The following is a 21,945-nucleotide window of genomic DNA, read 5'->3' as shown; positions in this document are numbered from 1 at the left end:
GGTTCTACCAGAAAGGGTCTCAAGGGAATGCCTTTTTGATAGACTGGTGTCAAAACTTGCTGTACGCCTTTCCACCGACGCCGTTGATACCAGCAGTGATCAATCGGCTGTACAAGACTCACTCCAGAATGATACTGATTTGCCCAGAATGGCCACGCCAGTGGTGGTTCCCAGATCTCCTCCAGTTGTCAATAATACCACACAGGAGATTGCCATGTCGCCCGGATCTTCTGTCCAAACAGGAGGGGCGAGTGTTTCATCCCAATCTGCCCTCCCTGCTCTTGGCAGCATGGCTCCTGAAGTCATCCAGTACGGGCACTTACAGCTGAGTCCGGAGTGTATGAACATCCTTAAGGAGGCAAAGCGGCCTTCTACAAGACAATCCTACGGATTTAAGTGGAAACGCTTTTACCTTTGGTGTCAGAGTAAGGGTCTTGACCCTATTCATGGTCAAGAACAGGTGATCTTGCCTTAACTTCTTTATCTGGCTGAATCTGGTTTGCAGTTTAGTTCCATCAAGGTCCATCTTGCTGCAATAACTGCTTATAGAAAATCGCCAAGACAGATATCTTTCTTTCGGATGCCTGTGGTGAAGGATTTTCTGGAAGGGTTAAGGAAGGTGTATCCTCCAGTCAGGTCTCCTTCTCCACCTTGGGAGCTTAATGTGGTGTTGACTAAGTTAATGGGTCCCCCATTTGAGCCTATACATAAAGCGTCTTTGCAACACCTAGCTTGGAAAGTAGCGTTCCTGGTGGCCATCACTTCTGCTCGTAGGGTGAGCGAAATCCAGGCTCTGTGTTGCAATGAACCATACACAGTTTTTCATGGAAACAGAGTGGTGCTCAGGACTCATCCTGCTTTCCTCCCTAAGGTGGTGTCGGATTTTCATATTAACCAATCCATAACATTGCCTACTTTCTTACCGAACCATTCGAGTCCGGCAGAAAGGACTTTACATTCATTAGATCTGAAAAGGGTTTTGAAATTTTACTTAGATAAGACAAAGTCTTTGAGACACACTGGTTTGGCAGCATCCAAGAGATCCATTTCTAGATGGATAGTGTCATGTATCTTACTGGCTTATCAGCTAGCCCACAAGTCTTTATCAGTTAGACCTAGGGCTCATTCTACGAGGGGAAAAGCTTCTACCACAGCTCTCCTTAGGAATGTGGCTATGTCAGAGATATGTAAAGCAGCTACTTGGCGTTCAGTGCATACGTTTACACGCCGTTACTGTTTGGATTCTGATGCACAGACTGATGCACAAGTGGGACAAGCATCACTCAGAAATTTGTTTGCTAATTCTAGTTAAACACTGTGATATAAAAGTGTGGCTATGCTTTTATCTGTTCGCCCGCTTCTGGTGGGTATGAGCTCGCTACTCTATTCAGTGCTTATGACTATTAATGAGTATCCCCTGGAAGAGAAGGATTAGTTACTTACCTGTAATCCTAGTTCTCTTCCAGGGGTATACTCTTTAAAGTCATAAGCACCCTCCCACCTCCCCGGGCGAGCAGTAGCATTGAGGTTTATCGTTTCAATATTTGTTATGAAGGTTTTTAAGTGCAGATTACTGCTAAAAGTTTACTGTACCGTACAAAAGAACTGACCTAACTGTCACCTGTGGGGCATGATGGGAACAGAGTTTTCCTGGAGGCCTTAAAGGCAAAGTGTGCAGATTCTCTGGGGCCTTAAAGGAAAGGTGCCAGTCTGATTTTCTATACACAGACATTTTTTCATATGCAGCCTTTTAGGCTAATAACTGTTTACAACAGGTTCTTTGATGAAAATAAAAAGGTATTTCATGGTTATGAAATGCATTTTAGGCTCATGCCTGTTTATTGCATGTATATATAGCATATTTTCATGTTTCAGAACGTCTGTAAGGTTTGGTTTGATTAGCCTATGTATTAATGTTAGGCTGCATATTATGGTTATTATACATGTGTATGTGTATAATTGGTTAGTACTATGTACTTTTGGTTATATTTACACATATATATGTATATTGTTTATGTGTTCCGGGTTCCCGCTCATGGGCGGAGATAATTCAGTGCTTATGACTTTAATGAGTATACCCCTGGAAGAGAACTAGGATTACAGGTAAGTAACTAATCCTTCCGGCCATTTGATTTGCTTTCGTTTAAAAGGACTCAAGCATCACTGAGATTCACAAGCAAATGGTTTGGAGGAGGGTGTGTCATTAGTTTGTTTTTCAATTAATCCTACCACCCACCGACTGCTAAAAACATAAACCATACATGTGTTAACTTTTAGGAATATGTGATGCATACCCAAAAATCTCTTTCCTAATGCACGTCTGTTTCTTTTTAATTATGAAATCCGAAAGAAAATAGCACTACACTAGTGATTTACTAACATTTTGCTCTAAGTTTGTGTCATCATTGACTAAAACTTATTCTAAGTAGAGCAATGCACTGCTTTGCGTTACTTAGCCTCAATGGGACTTTTCATTGGCGTTCCCATGCAACCACCCACGCTTTATGACGCATGACCATATCTACCAAAAATGTAAGACAGGGTTTTGCTTAAAAACAATAACGTCTTTTGATACCAGGCGTTAAAAGGAAAAATGTTTTCATCTCTCCTTTCGCTTCCTGACTTTGCATGTGTGCTGCACTGCACAGTACACATACAAAGTAGGAACAGTTTTAAAAGTTGTCAAGGCATGCTATTTTGCACTGGAATAGAATCCTTCTTGTATAAAACCTATTCTGCACACACGCACACACCTTTGCATTACGGCGCAAAGGTGTGTGCGTGGCGTGCAGCAGAAATATTCTACACCAGCGCTAGGGAGTGAGTAGAGAGCCATATCTATGTACATTTTGCTCCATACCGTTCATGCAGAACAGAATGTTTGACTGCTGCATTACTTTAGGTGACACTTTTGTAAATCTGCCCCTACATTTTTTGTATTTATCCCAGTGGAAGAGGGCTTCATCTCAATGATGTTTCAACAGATGGCAGAACAGTATTATTCTTACTGTTGCTACACACAGGGGCTACTCACGGCTGCCTATGCCTTCTCTGAACCGCAGGATATGTATGCTAGAGGTAAGCAAGTTGATAATAAAAGGCTATTGTATAGCACTGATCCTCTCTCCTATACATATTTGTAGGTCTTGTGGAGGTTTTACTCAGCCCCTTCCAGACATGCTGCTTTAACTTGTTTCCCCTGAGGCTGCAGGGTGACTAGTGTGATGGCCCTGCATGTGATTTTAGGTTTGAATCACATGCAGATTAGTAGAATAAGAAGTCATGTGGGAAAAGATTCCTTTGCTGTTAAGTTGGAACATTCTGAGTCAGTTACTTTTAAGGTGTCTATGGATGAGGTGTATTGCATTAAACCTGACAGTTATTACTTTGATTTGTGTGGAAGCTCATTTATTTAAATGTCATACTATCGATGACGGTCTGGGTAAACCTCAACATGTTGTTAGAGGGCTGAGAAGAGGTTTGCAAAGAGAAGAAGAGAGGGAACTAACCTTGTTGGCCCAGGCGGCAAATTAATATGTCACTCAGGGGTTTGCTGAAGGCCATCTGATGTTGAAGGTACTGCTGCATGTTCAGTGCGGCCAGTGGAGAGGCTGTCTGCAGAAATCGTTTAAGGTTAGGTAAAGCAGGAGCTGCCTGTTTGGGAGTATTTTGAAAACAGCTATATCACATTATGGTAGGCTGTGTGAAGCACAGTCAGGGAAATTGATGGCGACTCAATGAGCCTGATACATGCTGACGGTGATGGGCACACCTAAGATTAGTTTGAAGCATCGAGTCTCCCACTGCTGGTTTGGTGACAGGTAGACCAAAGCCGGTCACGTGTGTTTTGTGATAGGCTCACCAGAGCTTGCCATGGGTGGATCCGTAACAGGAACACCAACACCTGTCGTATGTTTTAGAGGGACAAGTACACCAAAGCCTGTTGGTGTGGGCACACCATAGCCTATCTGTAGTGTATCACATGTTTGTGATCATGCGCGTGATGATTCTGGGATAATCACGTGCAGTGCTATCTTTTAAACATGTGTTGCTAGTGAGTCTCACGGCTAGGTTCCTCCTCCATGGTTTCCACAGGCGCACGTTAGAGGCGGTTGTGGATTTCATAGAGTCGGATCACGGCTGGAGGGGCTCCTGCATTTCTTGAATAAACTACTCAAAACTTCTCTTCAAGTCTGCAGATTCCCTTTTTAGGTCGAGCATAGCACCGCATGCACTGCTACAAGACCGCTGTAATCAATAAAACCACCCTATTTCTACCTCCTACTTACCATTGGCTCTGTCCGGCATCGCTAGTCTTTAAAGCCTCCTGTCTCCTCCGGCAGCCGATACCTCGGATCCTTTCCAGCTTCAGGAGCACAGGTAAAGTACGGCCTACTTATGCCTAGCATCTTTATCTTCCTGTTTGAGTGAACTTTTTTATAGATGTTTTCATCCAGTTCTTTTTGCCTTACGCTTTAATGAAAATACCCTTAATGCTGTATGCTTGTTTTACAAACCTATCCTATTGTGGGGAGGATGTGGCTGTTTGTGTGCATTCCCCTACTAGGTAAGGGTTGCTCAGCAGGAGTTGAACTGGCGCATATTTCATGGTGATGTTGCATTCCCTCGGTGGAGTGTTTTGTCACATGCTTTATGGGCCAGTGCTAGCTTGAGTGTCTGTGCCGGTGGTCAATCAATCAATAAATCAATCAAACAAACGTGTTAAGCGCACTACATACCCGTGAGGGTCTCAAGGCGCTGGGGGGGGGGGGGGCTGCTACTGCCCGAAGAGCCAGGTTTTGAGGAGCCTTCTGAAGGTGAGCAGATCTTGGGTCTGCCGTAGATGGGTGGGGAGGGAGTTCCAGGTCTTAGCAGCAAGGGAGGAGAAGGATCTGCTGCGAAGGATGTTCGTTGGATGCGTGGGACGGCGGCAAGGGCGAGGCTGGCGGAGGGGAGCTGGCGCGTGAGGGTGTAGAAGTTGAGTCTGTTGTTCAGGTAGGCTGGTCCGGTGTTGTGGAGAGCTTTGTGTGCATGAGAGAGGAGCTTGAAGGTGATCCTATTGTTGACGGGGAGCCAGTGCAGGTATCTGAGGTGGGAGGTGATGTGGTTGCGGCGGGGGACGTTAAGGATCAGTCGGGCGGAGGGGTTTTGGATGCGTTGTAGTCCTTGTAGCTGTTTGGCCTTGATTCCTGCGTAGAGTGCGTTACCGTAGTCCAGCCTGCTGCTGACGAGAACTTGGGTCACTGTTCTTCTGGTTTCGGTCGGGATCCACGTAGATCCTGCTAAGCATGTGGAGGGTGTTGTAGCAAGAGGAGGAGATGGTGTTGAGTTGCTTTGACATGGAGAGTGATGAGTCGAGGATGAATCCTAGGTTGTGTGCATGGTCTGTGGGCGCTGGTGCTGTTCCCAAAGTGGTTGGCCACCAGGAGTTGACCCAAACAGAGGGATTGGGGCCAAGGATGAGGACTTCCGTCTTGTCCGAGTTCAGTTTCAGGCAGCTGTTCCTCATCCAGTCGGCGACGGCCTTCATTCCCTCATGGAGGATTGTTTCGGTGGTGTGAGGCTCCTTGGTGAGGGAGAGGATGATCTGGGTGTCGTCAGCATAAGAGATGATGTTCAGGTCATGCTGGTGGGCCACTTGTGCGAGGGGGGCCATGTAGACGTTAAACAGGGTCGGTCGGGCTGAGGGATGAGCCCTGGGGGATGCCGCGGATGAAGTCGGTGTCTTCAGATCGGAAGGGTGGGAGGAGGACTCGCTGTGTTCTGCCGGAGAGGAAGGACGTGGTCCATTCCAGGGCCTTCTTCTGGATTCCGGCTTCTTGGAGGCATGTTCTTAGTGTGCGGTGGCAGACCATGTCGAAGGTTGTTGACAGGTCCAGGAGGATGAAGGCTGAGGTTTCGTCGTCGTCTAGTTGGCGCCTGATGTCGTCTGTGGTGGCGATGAGGGCTATCTCGGTGCTGTGGTTTCATCTGAATCCGGACAGGGATGGGTCCAGGAGGATGAGGGCTGAGGTTTCGTCATTGTCTAGTTGGCGCCTGATGTCGTCTGTGGCGGCGATGAGGGCTATCTCGGTGCTGTGGTTCCATCTGAATCCAGACTGGGATGGGTCTAGGATGTAGTTGTCCTCGAGGTAGCAGGTCAGCTGTGTGTTGGCGATTTTCTCGATGACCTTTGCCGAGAAGGGGAGCAGGGAGATGGGCGGGAAGTTCTTGAGGTCTTTGGGGTCCACCTTGGGCTTCTTGAGGCGGGCGTTGATTTCGGCATGCTTCCAACTTTCCGTGAATGTCGCTGTGTTGAAAGATATGTTGATGGCCTTCCGTAGTTGGGGTGCGATGGTTGCGTCTGCTTTGTTGAAAACGTGGTGCGGGCATGGGTCTGACAGAGATCCTGAGTGGATGGAGTTCATGACCTACGTATTTCATCATCGTTGACGTTGTACCAGAAAGTCAGCTGGGAGATGGTAGTGGAGTTCGGGGTGGGATCAGTGGCAGTCCGGGTGGATGGGGTGTTGAAGCGGTCGTGAATGTCGGCGATCTTACGGTGGAAGAAGGTGGCCAGTGAGTCGCACAGATCTTGCAAGGGCGGGGCGTCGCGTCGTTGGTGTTGGCGGTGGGGTTGGAGAGTTCCGTCAATATGATGAAAAGTTCTTTGCTGTTGTGTGCGTTGTTGTCCAGGCGGGCTTTGAAGGAAGATCTCTTAGCTGTTCTCATGAGGTGGTGATGTCTGTGGATGGTGTCTTTGTGGGCTGCGTGGCTGTCGGGGGTGCGGTCGTGGAGCCATTTCTTCTCCAGCTTCCGGCATGTGCGTTCGGAGGACTGAAGTTCTTCTGTGAACCAGGCGGCTTTCCTGCTGGAGTTGTTGGTAGAGGGTTTTGGCGCAGTTGTCGATCCACTGTCTGAAGTTTCTGGCGGTGGCGTCTGTGTCGGTAGGGTTGGTGGGTGGGTCCTGGGCGAGGGCGGAGGTCAGCTGGTCTTCGGTGACTTTGCTCCAGCAACGGCGGGGGAGCTGTTGGGTGTGGTCGTGCGTGGTTGGTTTCTTGAAGGTGAAGTGGATGCATCGGTGGTCGGTCCAGTGGAGTTTGGTGGTGTGGTTGAAGGCGATGTGGGTGCTTGTGGAGAAGACACGGTCGAGCAGGTGGCTGGCGGCGTGGGCGGGTTTGGTGACGAGTTGTCAGAGGCCAAGGTTGGTGAGGTTGTCGATCAGGGTGGCAGAGTTGGCGTTGTTGTTGTTCTTGAGGTGAAAGTTCAGGTCTCCGAGGAGGATGTAGACGTGGAGGCGAGACCGTGGGTGCTGGCGAGGTCAGCGATGGAGTCGCTGAAGAGGGCCCGGGGTCCAGGAGGTCTGTAGACGAGAGTTCCTCTGAGGGTGGTGTTGGGGTCGGTGTGGATCCAGAAGTGAATGTGTTCGGCAAAGTTGAGGTGGTCGTCTGCGAGGGTGTGAACCTGGAGGGTGGAGGTGTGGACGATGGCTACTCCTCCTCCGATTCCATTGGTGCGGTCTTTGCGGGAGATCTTGTAGCCGTCTGGGATGACTATGGCTATGTCAGTGCTGAGGAGTCATTCCACCAGGTGTCGGTCAGAAAGGCAACGTCTGGGGCGGAGGTGTCGAGCAGGTTCCAGAGCTTGACAGCGTGTTTGCGTACGGAGCGGGTGTTGAGGAGGATGCAGCGGAGGTGGTTTGGTGGTCCTGTCTCAGGTGAAGTTGCAGGTGTGGCAGGAGGATCCATGGGTGCGTTTCGGGCGGCCTGAAAGCAGCGGTGGTCTCGGCCGGTGTTGAGAGCGAGGAGGGTGTTGGCGTCGTAACGGAGTCTAGCGTCATGGCGTGTGCGGGGTCCAGGAGTTCTGGCGCTGGGTGCGGGTGCGGTCCAGGCGCGGATGTGTGCAGACGGGCTTGTCTTGGGCGTGCCTTTGGCACGTCCGCGCAGAGGTCACTGTTATAAAGGGGAGGGGCGTGGGCTAGAGGAGGAGGCGTGCGGGAGGACTGGTGGGGGCGGGGCTATGGGGAAAATCACCGGGGCTCGGGCGGGAGGCGGCAAGGGGCTACGGCGCTAAACAATGAGGCAGATGCGGCAGAGCCCCGAAAATAAGAACACAGAGACACAGCACAGAACACGCGCTGTCAGAGTGCTAAAACCAAAGAGGCAGAGCAAAAACCTGTTGTAGAGTCGGGCGCAAGGCTCGAATTCTGCTGCTGGGCTGGGAGCATCGGGCGATTACCGGCGGAGCTGCCAGGGAGCGTGCTGTCTGGCCGAGGTCAGAACCGCACACGCGCTCCCCTCGCAGCGGTTGCCGTTTTAAAGGGGAGGGGGTGGGCTAGAGGAGGAGGCGAGCAGGAGACTGGTGGGGGTGGGGCTACGTGGAAAATCACCGGGGCTCGGGCGGGAGGCGGCAAGGCGCTACAGCACTAAACAATGAGTCAGATGGGGCAGAGCTCCGAAAATAAGAACACAGAGACACAGCACAGAACACACGCTGTCAGAGCGCTAAAACCAAAGAGGCAGAGCAAAAACCTGTTGTAGAGTCGGGTGCAAGGCTCAAACTCTGCTGTTGGGCTGGGAGCGGCGGGAGACTACCGACGGAGCTGCCGGGGAGCATGCTATCTGGCCGAGGTGGGCTTTGCACTGAGACTGGTGCAGTAGTTATCTGTTTTCCTGCGGCTCTGGGCATGCCCAGGGCCGAGGAGAGGTCATGGGTTTGGTCAGCCATGTGGAGCAGGTCGTAGACTCTTCTGGTTGGCACCTTTTGGAGGCCACATTCTGTCTGGAAAACTACCGGTTGGGATTACATCTGAGTTCTGGCACACTGCGCTTTTTAACTTACAGCGAGTGGCTTGTGGGCCTTGAGGGGTGTATGCTCTACGCTCTACTGAGCTTACACAACATGGGGGCTAGAGAGAAGGCTCCCGTGCTGTTTGAGAATAGAAACCACCTCCACCCGCAGTCTCAACACAGAGTTGGAGAGTGGTTCACTGAGCTCAGTGACCCCTTCCCTTACATGCTGGTGAAGATCTTCCCCAAATGATGCAAACCCGGCTTCACGGGCTGGCGTAGACCATCGCAGAGCATAGACTCACAGAGGAGGGTGAGATTAGAAGGCCTTGTCTATAGACTGAAACAGGTTTCCCCACATCAGAGACAATGGAAGTAAGTGATTAATAAAAGGTGAAATACCAGCCAGACCTGGAAGCTTCACAGCTGTCTTCTGCACATGGTATACTGCTGTAGACAAAGAATGGTATCTCTTGAAATTGTGCATGCCACATAGTAGCTACAAGTGTGCTATGTACAACCCCCTTAATAGATACGTCAAAGTATTAGAGATAATCCAGCGCATTTGTTTCACACCGGTTTCGTATTTCGCGGATTTCAGGCTGTACGGTCAATATTCAGACCCCAGCCTTTTAGCTTCACATTGCTTTCCTTTAACTTGCGACCACAGCTTTAAAGCCATGTACTGTTGTGATTGTTTTTAAACTTGCCCCACTCGCATTGATGCTCTATTTGCCCTGAATCTATTTGCTAAACACTTGCCTGATTTTAGTAGTGCCCGGTCCCCGGTCCGCCGTGGCTTGTGCCGATTGCGCGGAGGGACTCAGGGCTTTATTTTTCACACTTCCGGTTGGGGTTTTTAGTTCCGGTCTGGTTGGCGGTCTACCGGTTGTGTCTCCCCCTTCTGCCTATTTAAAGCAGGAAGTGGTGCAGACGCGCAGCGGCGCGCCAAAGGCAAGCCCGTCTGCGCCCGTCCGCGCCAGACCACCGCCAGCCGCCAGGACCCCTGCCTTTTTAATTATATGGGGCAAAATGGAAGGTAAGCTATCTACCATGGCCATACAGCATTACTCTAGTGCAGGGTTAAATTCCCTAAATAGGCCCCCTACTACCTTGAAACCGAAAGACTTATCATGTACCGAGGAGTTTTTTGTGCTCCCTATGGTTGGCATTCAGACCCCCATTAAGGAATAATCTATGGCAACTACTTCCTACCTCGAGAAAAAAAGGGACATATTTGATAGCCCTAATCAACTACACGTACTCTATCTTAATGCCTGGTCAATTCCCAAAAATGCTCTAGAATTATGGAGCCTCTTAGATCTTGAAAAACCGGATGTTTGTTTCATCACAGAAACATGGCTCCATGACCAGGCATTCCCTGACGTAGCGTTTGCATTCCCATCCCAATATCAGCTAACTAGATAAGACAAGCGGCTGGGAGAGGGGGGTGGGGGAGATAGCAGTGGCCACTGAGGAAAAACTAGAGATCATGAGGAAGAGGTGTGGCGCCGCGGCCAGGGCAACTGACGATGGGATCACGGTTCGATCCCCGGTTCTGACGGCAGATTAGCCCAGCATCATGTGACTCTGGGCAATAGCTTGCTTAATCTTCCCGACAGCCCCCAGGGCCTAGAGACCCTTGCGAGTGATTGTGCGCTTTACAAATGTGGATATATTATTATCATCACGCTAGATTCCTGCAATATGGACAAAGCAGAAATACTTATTTTTAAAATCTTAACCCAATCGTCTGAAACATGGACATGGACTTTAGTCTACCGACCCCCAGGTCAAACAAGCATTGGCATAGCCAATAGGTCTCGCCTTTGGGACCTTATAAGTGTTTAGTTGTCCAGCACAATATCCTTGGTGCAACAACATCAACTGTTGCACGGCTAAACACTTATAAGGTCCCAAAGGCTAAACCTATTGGCTATGCCAATGCTTGTTCATGCTTGCTTTGGAACCCATAGCACCATTGTTACGTCGCTCTAATCAAAGCATTCAGGGCCCTCCCCAGCTGCACGACTGGTATGCACTGTAAGAGAAGCTCATCATGAAGTGTTTGATGTTACATGTGAACTGCTCTGCTTTGTCATCTGTGTTTGGTGGGTTCCGTTAAGCTTCTGTGGAACTATAACATCGAGGGAGTTTCTACATCTGGTTTTGGGAAGGCGCTATGCAGAGGCACTCCTAGGAATAATCCTGTTGGAGTTAGAGTTGCTCTTTCCCTTTAAGAGCGGCTCGCAACCTCCATGTCATCTCTGTTTACATCTTGAGTGTGCCTCCGCGCTCTGTTGTCATTTGAAATGACTATGTAGTTACACATATGTTTGTTTATCTCGTGCTATGTTATGCTTTAAAATATGTCCTTGTGTGTGCGTTTTCGTTGTGACTGCCTGTACTGTTTGTGAAGGCAGTTACGACGAGGGCGCTGCAGGAGTTAGTTGTGGGCTCATTTCTTCCCACTTATACTTTATGAATAAACACTTATTTATTAAGTGCCACGCTTCCAGTGCATCTTTACCATCTTTACATTTGGCTACGAGGGTCACTACAACCCACCGACCGACAAAGAGAGAGGAAATTACTTTTAAAATCCTTTCGTAAAAATCTGCTCTTCAAATCCTTCACCGGCTTACACGCTCCATGCTCGGCAATTGAAAGGGAGTTTTGGACCAGCCCCCTCACGCTTTGACGAGTTCCTGTTACACGCTGGTTGGTCAATTTCTATCTTTTGGGCGTGTTTTCGGCTCTGGCAAGGAAGAGCAGCAGTTGCTTAGCAACGCAGCCACCGATTGTCGTTTCTCTTCAAAGGAAACAAGATTTCAGTTCCAGTTTTCTTCGTAAAGTAGATTTTAAGGGTAAGATTTGCCTGCCCTTCGGTGACAGGCACACCATTTTCAATATTACTAATTTATTCAAGAGGGAAATCAGCAATACAACTAGTTTATTAGAAATATGTGACTAGTACAGTACTCTTCCCAGATATTACAGTTTACAAGGGTACATTACAAACATTTGAAAACTAATCTATATCCAAGTACATTTTAACCTTCTTTTTTCATTATTTCTTTCAAGTGCTATTTACAAGGATAATTTATCACCATTACATATCTTTTATCAGAAAATCATACGTTTTCATGGCATCTAACAACCAACTCTTAAAATTAGTTGACTTTCTGCCATCACCAGGTAAACCTGCAATTCCCTGGAAACATTGGCTCAATTTATTTCAGAACTACCTAGTTGCCAATGATGCCATTTAGTATGATCCAAAGAGGAAATTTGCTTTATTATATGGGCACTTGGGTTTTGAAGGACAAAAAGTCTTCAACAACATACCACAAATCCCAGCTCCTGCTGGTGCTGAAGAGGGTTGGAATGTGAATTCAGAGGGTCTGGCTAGACTCTCGAGGAAGTTTACAGAAGTACCCAGTATACTTTTGGAATGCTTTAATTTCATGAAGAGGAAGCAGAACATAGATGAATCTATAGAAGACTACATTTCAGTTTTAAGACATTTGGCTTCCACTTGTGATTTTGGGGCGGTGTTAGATACCTGTCTCAGAGATCAATTTGTATATCATTGTGCATCAAAAAAAATTCAATAAAGATTATTAGGTTGTGCAAACCCGACTTTGAGTGAAACTATTGACATAGCCAAGGGGATAGAAAGATCTATTGTTTCTTCCAAGGTTATTACTAATGATTTTTCCTCCTCATGCTCCTCAGTAGCTTTGGTTTCTAATGAGGATCTTCAAGTTTCAGCCATTGATACCAGAAGCAGATTTAATAGAGTTCCTTTTAAGAAACCTAGTAATTTCTGTTTCAGGTGTGGATCTCGTGCTCATTTGGGAAACAACCCCAATTACCCGGCTTCCTTCAAAAAATGTACAAAATGTGGTAAATTAGGCCATTTTATGTCTGTTTGTAAATCTCAAAAGAGCACTGTGAGAGTCAGTTCTATTGAAGCAACACCACCTACATATTCACAAGATTTTTTTGCTTTATCTGATGACAATGTGGAGGAAGTGTCAATCAAAGGTCCTTATTGCTAGAGCAGGCAGACCCTGAAGCAGAGACCCGGGTTCAATTCCCGACGCGGCAGGGTCTTGAGCTCAAATGTCCACCGACTCGATAATTCTCGCTTCAGTGCCTGACCTAATCATGGGTTCACACTCTGCAACTCTGGGCATTAAGCTTGCTTAATCTCCACAACGGCCCCCCGCGGCGGGATGCCTGGCTTTCACCTTGGGGATGCCCTGTAGGGGCTATCTCACAGGGAAAAGCCAGGACGGGTTCCCAAGGCAAGCGCTTAGAGACCCCTGGGTGATAAGCGCTATATAAATCCAACATGCAATACAATACAATACAATACAATATTCTGATTGATGTAATGGCTGACTCGGGCACACCCATTACAATCATTCCTGACTGGTTATTTATTGAAAATTGGAAAGATAGACAACTGTCTCGACCTGATGTCCACCCTAAAGCATTTGGGGACCATGACATTAACATGTCTGGTTATTTCATTGACATCCTTTCATGCTTGGGTAGAAAAATAACTACAAAAATGTATGTAGCTGACAAAGGAAAAAACATAATTGGTTGGAATGATTTAGCCAGGTTAGGGATTGCACTGTTTCCTGGCTCTGACAATCCTATTAGGCTTTTTGAAAAATCAATTAATTTTATTGAAAGTGATTTAGAAACTAATGTTAACAATGTAGTTAACAAATTTAGTGAGATTTTCTGTGATAAAATTGGTAACATAAAAAGGTTTGAGCATTTAAATAAGCTCAAAAAGAATGCTTCGCCTGTGGTGCATAAAGTGAGATCCATTCCTCTCAGTACAAGGCAGGATCTCAAAGCTACGCTTGACAAACTTTGCAAGGAGGGTGTCATTACACCCACGGACTCATCAGAATGGGTAAGTCCAATTGTTATCGTAAAAAAAAAGAATAACGAAATTCGTCTCTGTGTGGACCTTCGCACACTCAATAAGAACATAATAATTGACTGCCACCCCTTACCCAAGGTACAAGATTTGTTAGCAAACTTGGGTGGAGCAACTGTGTTTTCTTTATTGGACCTCAGATCAGCGTATCATCAGATACCGCTTGCCGCAGAGAGTCAAGACCTTACCACTTTTATCACACCATTTGGTGCTTTCAAGTATCTACGCATGCCAATTAGTCTTGCCTCTGCAGCAAGCGTGTTTCAGAAATTTATGGATACCATCCTCAAGGATATTTCTGGGGTTCAAGCCTTTCAGGACGATGTTCTTATCTTTGCCAAATCAGATAGAGAACACAACCTCGTCTTGAAAAGGGTTTTATCTGCTTTTAAGGATGTTGGTATTACTCTCAGGAAATAAACATGTAGATTCCAGGTCAATCAACTAGACTACCTTGGTTACTGTATCACCAAAGATGGTATAAAACCTAAAGAGTCACACATTTCTTCTATTAGAGACACTGTTCCTCCCAAGGATAAAGACACGCTCAAGTCATTTCTTGGACTCTACGAGTATTATTCTCGTTTCATCCAAGGATATTCTTTAATTGTTCAGCCTTTGAGGGAATTGTTGCGCAAGGGGAAGGCTTTTATTTGGTCTGATGAAGTTCAGAGAGCTTTCTCTGAAATCAAAGTTTTGATTACTTCTGCACCCATTCTGTCTCCCTTTACTCCTGGGCAACCTTGTTGTGTGTCTTTTGATGCCAGCCAATTGGGCATAGGTGCGGTCTTATCTCAGCAGTTTGATAACAAAGAACATACCATTGCATATGCTTCACGATCTTTACTCTCCTCAGAAAAGAATTACAGTACTATAGAGAAGGAGGCGTTAGGTTGCACTTGGGCAATGGAGAAATGGAAGACTTTTCTTTGGGGAACTCATTTTTTGATTTTTACTGATCATAAGCATCTCATTTTCATGTTAAATGGTAATGGTACTGGGAAGGCTTCAGCTAGGCTTGTCAGGATCCTCAGCAAGGTACATGAGTATAATTTTGATATCAAGTACTTACCTGGCGGAAAGAATGGTCGGGCAGATTGCCTTTCAAGGATGCCTATTGAGGAGGCATCATCCCCTGTGGAAGATGAAGTGGAGTGTGTAGTAGCACTTATTGATGATATGTTGCATGAAGATTCCCCATTGTCTAAAGACTCATGGGTTTCAGAACTTGCTGAAGATACCCTTCTGCAGAGTGTAATGTCTTATGTCAGATCTGGTTGGCCTCATGAGAGAAATATCCCTTCAAATATTAAACCCTTTGCTCAGGTCTCCAATGAGTTATCTATTGTCTCTGGGTTTTTATTTCGCCATGATTCATTGGTCCTTCCGTCAAAACTGAGATTTTTGTTGTTCAAAAAGAGCCATGAGGGACATATGGGCGTGTCTGCGACCATTAGAAATTTAAAGCAATTTTATTGGTGGCCAGGCCTTGATTCACAGGTGAGGTTGTGGATTTCTGATTGCAGTACTTGCCTAATCTCTGACAAGCATTGGAGAACTTTTGAACCACATATCAATATGATCCCTCTTCCTGATTCTGCTTGGGAAAAGGTTGCTTTGGATTTTGCGGGGCCATTTGAGCTTCTTCCTGCAAATATGAGACATATGTTAGTTTTGATCGATTATTTTTCTAATGGGTGTATTTTCGTTTTGTTTCAGTTCCAGATACCACTACTGTTATCAAATTTTTGAAGAATGTTTTTGATGTTGAGGGCCCTTCTAAACTTATTGTCACAGACAATGGTACTCAAGTTTATTTTTATTTGCTTTGGTACTCAACTGAGGACCACAAATATTTTTAAGCATAAAATTCAGTTTTACACCATTTAAAATTTCTCATGTTAATACAAAGTTAAAAATGGTTTTACATTTTTTTTAAATTATGACAGACAGATTCATTTGGGGGAAATTTGCATAAAATGATCAGTTCCTTTGCTGAGTTAATTTTATATTTAACGTATACAGATTGCAAAAACATTTTCCTTGCCATTACCACTTTTGGATTTGGGCATACAAACATTAAATGTTCTAAATCCTGCTCTCCGCCATTACACAAGTTAAATAGCGGGCTTTCCTTTAAGTACCATTTAGATGTTGCAGTTTTGACTGGTAATATGCCAAACCGGAGCAGAACGATCACTCTTCTGATGCCATGATTTAGATTAAAAGCAATATACTGCTGAGGTTTCTGTAATGTTATTAATTCCATAAAATTCTTATATACATTTAGTTTAGAGCAATGCGAGGAGTCTAGTTCAAAGCTAAATCTTGAAGTGTAATGTTTTAAAAAGAGCTTCAACTGGGCTGGTGTCCAAGCTAGCAGCAAATCGGTGTTAGTCTCTGCTAGCTAAAAAGCTATTGACATGTTCCTTGAAAATACATGTTTAGACGAATCTCGGTCAAATGTCTCAGTTTTGAGTAGGGATCTGAGAGTTCCTTCCTCCGCATGTAGGAGACTGTATGCCCACCTGATGATATTAGCGATTCCTCGAGAGTAAGAGCTGGTTAATGAAAGCTGGAGGTGTAGAGCTTGTACTGGGACAGCCTGAGACATCTTCATTAATCTCCGTAGTATTTTCCCTTCTTTTAGGTCTAGGAAGCTCCATTGATTTATAGGAATATATTCCAGGGCATATGATAGTACTGGTGGTATCTTGACGCTGTACACCTTAAACAGGGAAGAGAAGTACCTGTGTCCCGAGGCTGCGTATAACCTTAAAAGAGCTCCCACATGTACATCAGATTTCCTGATCAAGTTCACAATCTGTGGGCGATTTTGTAAGGTGTTGTAGAAAATTCTGCCTAGATAGGTATATTCCTTCACCTCTTCCACCTTTTCTCCCCCAAGGGTCCAGCAATATTTCGGGCTCTTTTTCCTTCCTGAAAATGAGACTATTTTTGTTTTAGTAATGTTAGGGATTAAGTAGTTTTCCTCCGTATATTTATGCAGTGCCTGAAGATTGTTTTGTAGTCCAAATGGGGTTAGGTCTAATATGATAATATCATCTGCATATAACAGTGTATGTATGTTATGGGAGGCTATCTTTGGTGGAAAATTATGTACTTGCTGGAAGTATTGAGGCATGTCACTAAGATAGAGTGAAAATAATAGGGGGGCGAGAAGGCATCCTTGTTTGAGGCCATTAGGGGTTGGGATAGGGCTAGTTAGGCCCTTTTCCCTCCCCATTTGAACATGGCACCAGGTGTCTGTGTGCAGAGAGAATAATATTCGTAATAGGTGATCTGGGATACCCATTTTACTAATTTTTTTCCAAAGTATTCCTCTGTCCACTCTGTCAAACGCGGTCGAAAAATTGATAAAAGCTGCATAGACAATCTGAGATTTAATGGTCACATATTTGTCTGGGATGGTTTGTAGCACCACGATATTATCCGTGACTGAATGCTTTGGCCTAAAGCCTGCCTGGTATAGAGGAATCAGTCCAGATGAGAAGGCCCAGTTTTTAAGTTGGTCCAGGACCTCAGCCGTAAGGATCTTTCCTGTGGCATCCAGATGAGCTATTTGTCTATAGTTACCAGGTTGGAGTCTTGATCCCTTTTTATGAATAGGAATAACAATGCTCCCCTTCCAAAACTTCAATGTTTCCCCAGTGCTAAAGATGAGGTTAAAAAGGGGGCGAAAGCATCCTGCTCCATCCTTTAGGGTCGGACTGGAGGACCTTGATTGGAATTTGGTCAGGGCTTGTAGCTCCTGTTGATCTCGCTTTCTTATATGCATCTCGATGGAGAAGGGGGTAGATGTTCTACTATTTGGAGATTTAATTTCTGGGTTGCTTGAGAATGTATGAGCCATTTCTGAGGTGGTATTTAATTTAAATAGATTAGCAGGGTAAGTTTTCCATTCTTTTGGGGGAACCGGGATAGCTTGTAGTGCTTTTTTTGTGCCTGTTTCTTTGGAGATTATAGACCAATAGACACATTGATTGTAGTGCTTTGCTGCTATCTGCAGATCCACCCAGTTTTTATCTTGGGCTATTCTCTTATGTTTTTGTTTTTCCCTCCTGCGTTGGTTCTTTAGTTTATTAATTTCTACCTGTCTAGACGATGATCCTTCTAGGAACTGTGCTCTTATCAGTTTATTTAGAAGCTTTGTACTGGTGGTTAGCTTTGGATTTTTGTTTTGAGTCTTTGTAGGCCTCGATTGCTTCAACTTTTCCTGAAATGTTTGCGTTAGTATATTAATGACCATTTCAAAATTGGTTATTGGGTTTGTAGAGTGCGGTATTTGTAGAAGCTGGTTAGTGTCTATTAAGGTAGTTATCTTATTAAGTGTCGTTGAGTTCCAATGTATCCGCCTTTGTTTATGGTTTACCATAACTGTACTGTACTTGAACATGATGTGGCTAGTTGGACATAGATATATTTTCCATTCTGTACGTAACAACAGAATGGCATGATCGCTTCCGTGGACGAAATTAATTTGGAGTTGTGAGGCGAGCCCAAACAAGTCAAGGCTACATATTATGTAATCCAGAATTGAGGAGCTGCTACTTCCTTTTCTTGTGTTTGAGGCAGGAATGTCGCCTTCCACGTTCCCGTTTAGCAAGATTCCATTTAACATTGGAAGTGTTGCTAGTAAAATTTTTCCTCTTTTATTCGCCTTGGTCCCTATAGGAAATACCGGTACGGAAATTTCCAGCGCCTTTTCTTTGTACCAATTGGCCCATTTTATTATTTCCTCATTGGATAGTTTTCCATTAAGGTCACCCATAATAAGGAATGATGGATAATCTTGATTTTCGATGATTTGTTCAATGTCTTCCAAAATTTCTGTTAGCAGACCATCCATTTTTGCTCCAGGAGGAATGTATACATTAAATATTAATAGGTTTTTTAAGAGATCTAAAGGGTTTATCCCGCACTTGATCTTAATACATTGATAATGTCGTGATTTCGTTGGGACTATTTCTTGGGCCCAGTTATACTCTTCGCTAAGTAGGATCGCTATCCCGCCCTTCGCATGACCTCGCTCATCCCGCAGGGCAGGGATATCATATGTAATATATCTTTCTTGATAAAAGTTTTGTGTAGTCCATGTTTCTTGTAGGGCCACAATAGCGGGTGAATTTTTTACTAATTCATCCATTTTTTCTTTAGTTTTTCCCGCTATGTTCCAGGAGGATATCACTAGACCTGTGTTAAACAGGAGAGTTGGAGTCCATAGTTTGTTTATTATTATTCAGGGTCTCAGCGATCCAATTCCATGACTGATCCCTTGTAGTGACTTCCTTGTTAAGGGTCTTTTTACTCCAAATTTCACTTTCACCATTCTTTATGGAGATAATTTTATTTTCTACAGAGTGGTCTAAAGAATGGGTCTTTTTGTTTATAGGTTGGTACATTTTTTGAGATCCTTCAAGCGGATGCATCATATTGTGAACATAATTTTTTTGTACTGGGATCAAGTCGTAACCACATTTGTGGAGAGTCTCACTCTCCTTTAGGATAATTCCTGGTAAGACTGGAGACCAGAATTGTACAACTGCAGTTTTTGTTTTGGCTTTGTCTGGGAACATTACGCGGTTAATTTCATTTCGCGTTAAGGATTGTAGCGGCTGAATCTGTTGTAAAAGATCAATGATTCGACCACGATTGAGTGGAGCTTCGTCGGCAGGGAATAGTTCTGTGATTTGTAAATAGTTGGATCTTATCTCCTCTAGTGGTAATCCTTTTCTCTGCGATTCTGAAAGTCCTTTAGAGGTCCCTCTTAATGTTGGACTTGCCGGACCATATGAGAATTTAGTAGCCTTTGGATTTAATGTAGACTGTTGGTAGAGTTTTTTGTTCCCGGTTTTCTCCGGTGACTTCTGGTGCTTTATCCTCGGTGTAGGGGACAGTTCTGGCGTTCCTTCATGATCTGATAGAGCACTTGGTAGAGGAGTCATGTTCTGAAATTCAATTTTATTAGCCTTCTTCCTTTTAAATCTTCTTATCGCCTTTCTCGTTTTTATCTTTCTTTGCTGTTGTTTCTTTTTTGTGTTTTCCAAGTTCTGTGCATCCTCGCTCTTTAGACCAGTATTGACGCTTATTTCAGGGTCAATTGTAGAACTGATCATATTCAATTTAGTTTTGTTTTTTGTAAAAATTGGGTAGTAAGCCACAGTGTTGGTGTGGTTCGGTATAATTTCCCTCTTTAAATACATTTCTAAGGGAATATGTGATGATATCTCCCTGCTTACCCACAATTTCCCCGGATGATTTCTTTCCGGTATGTGTTACAATTTCTTTCTTCAGGGGAATTGGCTCGTTGTTGGTTTTAATTATTAAGTTATCACCAGTTTCCCCTTTACAATTGCCACAAGTTCCTGTTATTTTTGTTGACCTGAATTGGTCTTTCTTCTTTTTTTTCTCGACTAGAAATTTTAAGATTCCTACTTGTACGTCAAGTGTTTGGTCAGAGTTCTCCAATATGTTGCCTAAATGGTTAAGAACTGATTCCAAAATATTATGTAAGGTAAACAATGACTTGGATACTGAACTTTGGGTATTGATCAAACCAGTAGTATGGAAGATAGAGAGATCTGGTGAATTTTCGAGGAGAGCCTCTATGTCCGGAGATTTTTGTGGACTGCACTTCTGTATGTTATCGGTCTCCGGTAATCCCATTTGAAACACTTCATCCTTATTGCTAGTATCTAAACAAATGGAATAGCACTCAGGGGACTGTTGTATCTTAAATAAATCCGATGTTTGTAGTCCAGTAGTCGTTAGATCTAAATGTGAGTCCTCCTGGTTAGTTAGAATACTTTTTTGCTCTGCTTCAGAATTTGTATGGGTTTGATCTGGATTTAGGTATGCTGCACCTTTTCCATCCTCAGTAGTATCTACTATTTTCATATTTGTCTGATCTTTTACTTTTTGCTCCTGTTCGTCTGAAATTAGTTTTGTGAAGTACTTTCTAATTCCAGGGGTTACTGTTGTCTTTCCATTTCTTACGGCCTTGTTGGTGCTTTTTCTAATTGCCTCATCTGTTCCCATTCTTTTCATAAAGATGGTTCTAGATCTGAGTTTCTTGTAAGCCATTACGCTGTGGTAGATCTTTTGGAGTTGGCAAGTTGTTACTTAGGGGTCTTAACAGGGCAAAATCTTTATAGGTTATCCCCTTCTGCTCCCTACTTTTGACTCGCAAAAGAGGAGCAGCTCCGGCCTGTTTCCAGTTGATGTAGTCGGGAGGTTTAGGTTTCGGGGGTCGTACCCATGCGCCGCTCATGCAACACCAGCCCTGGCGCACGATTCCGTTTCCCTAGGTCCTTTTCTTGTATGTTTATACAGTTTGTACAGGTCTTGGTATGTGAGTTAGATTACACCATTTAATTTACACCATTTAATGCCGCTTCATTTAATGTCACCCCAAACGACTCACCCAAATCAGGGCCGTGACCCTGTTCGCCTGCTGTCCTGGCAGCTGCTCTCTGAAGTCCGACTTGTCTGGCGAGGCGGTGGCAGCGGAGGGGTGGAGGGGCAGCGGCGTTGCAGCGCTCACCCCCGACCGCACCCGCACCCGTAACCTCCTCTCCTCTAGTCTGCTTGCTCGGCATCTGGCTGGACGCAAGACGTGGGTTGGATTCCTGACAATACTAGCTCAGCAGTCCTCGTCGCAGCTCTGTAGGCGGGGAGTGATTACCGGTTCCAGCAGTGCTGCAAGCCTTCAGTGCTGTGCTACCCCTTTCCAGGACTCAGCGTCCTTATGGTGGCAAAGCAGACACTGCCAGTTGGTACTGTCCGTTGGCTGGTGATCCGTGCTATTGGCGCTGGTTCCTATCCGGCACGGGCACACTCCCGCCGGTGGGATGGGGGGGGCGGCGGCGTTGTTCTCACAGCGCTTAGATCACCGCTCACACCCAACCGTACCCGTATCCTCCTCTCCTCTACTCTATTCGCTCTGCTCGCACGGCGTCTGGCTGGACAATGGTACTCAATTCAGATCCCATCAGATGTTGAGTTTTGTTCAGAATCTACAAATTAAACATCTTACTGTTGCCCTTTATTCTCCTTCATCAAATGGTCTGGTCGAACGTATTAATAGATTTTTAAAGGAAGGAGTTCAAACTGCTTTGTCTGCTAGTTGCCAGGTGGAAGATTTCTTAAGGAAAATTATTTGGGTTTACCATAACACTCCTCACAGTACTA

Source organism: Lissotriton vulgaris, chromosome 5, assembly GCF_964263255.1.
Source record: "Lissotriton vulgaris chromosome 5, aLisVul1.2, whole genome shotgun sequence".
Classification (NCBI taxonomy): domain Eukaryota; kingdom Metazoa; phylum Chordata; class Amphibia; order Caudata; family Salamandridae; genus Lissotriton; species Lissotriton vulgaris.
The sequence above is the reverse complement of the archived record's forward strand: the minus strand, read 5'-3'. Positions refer to the sequence as shown.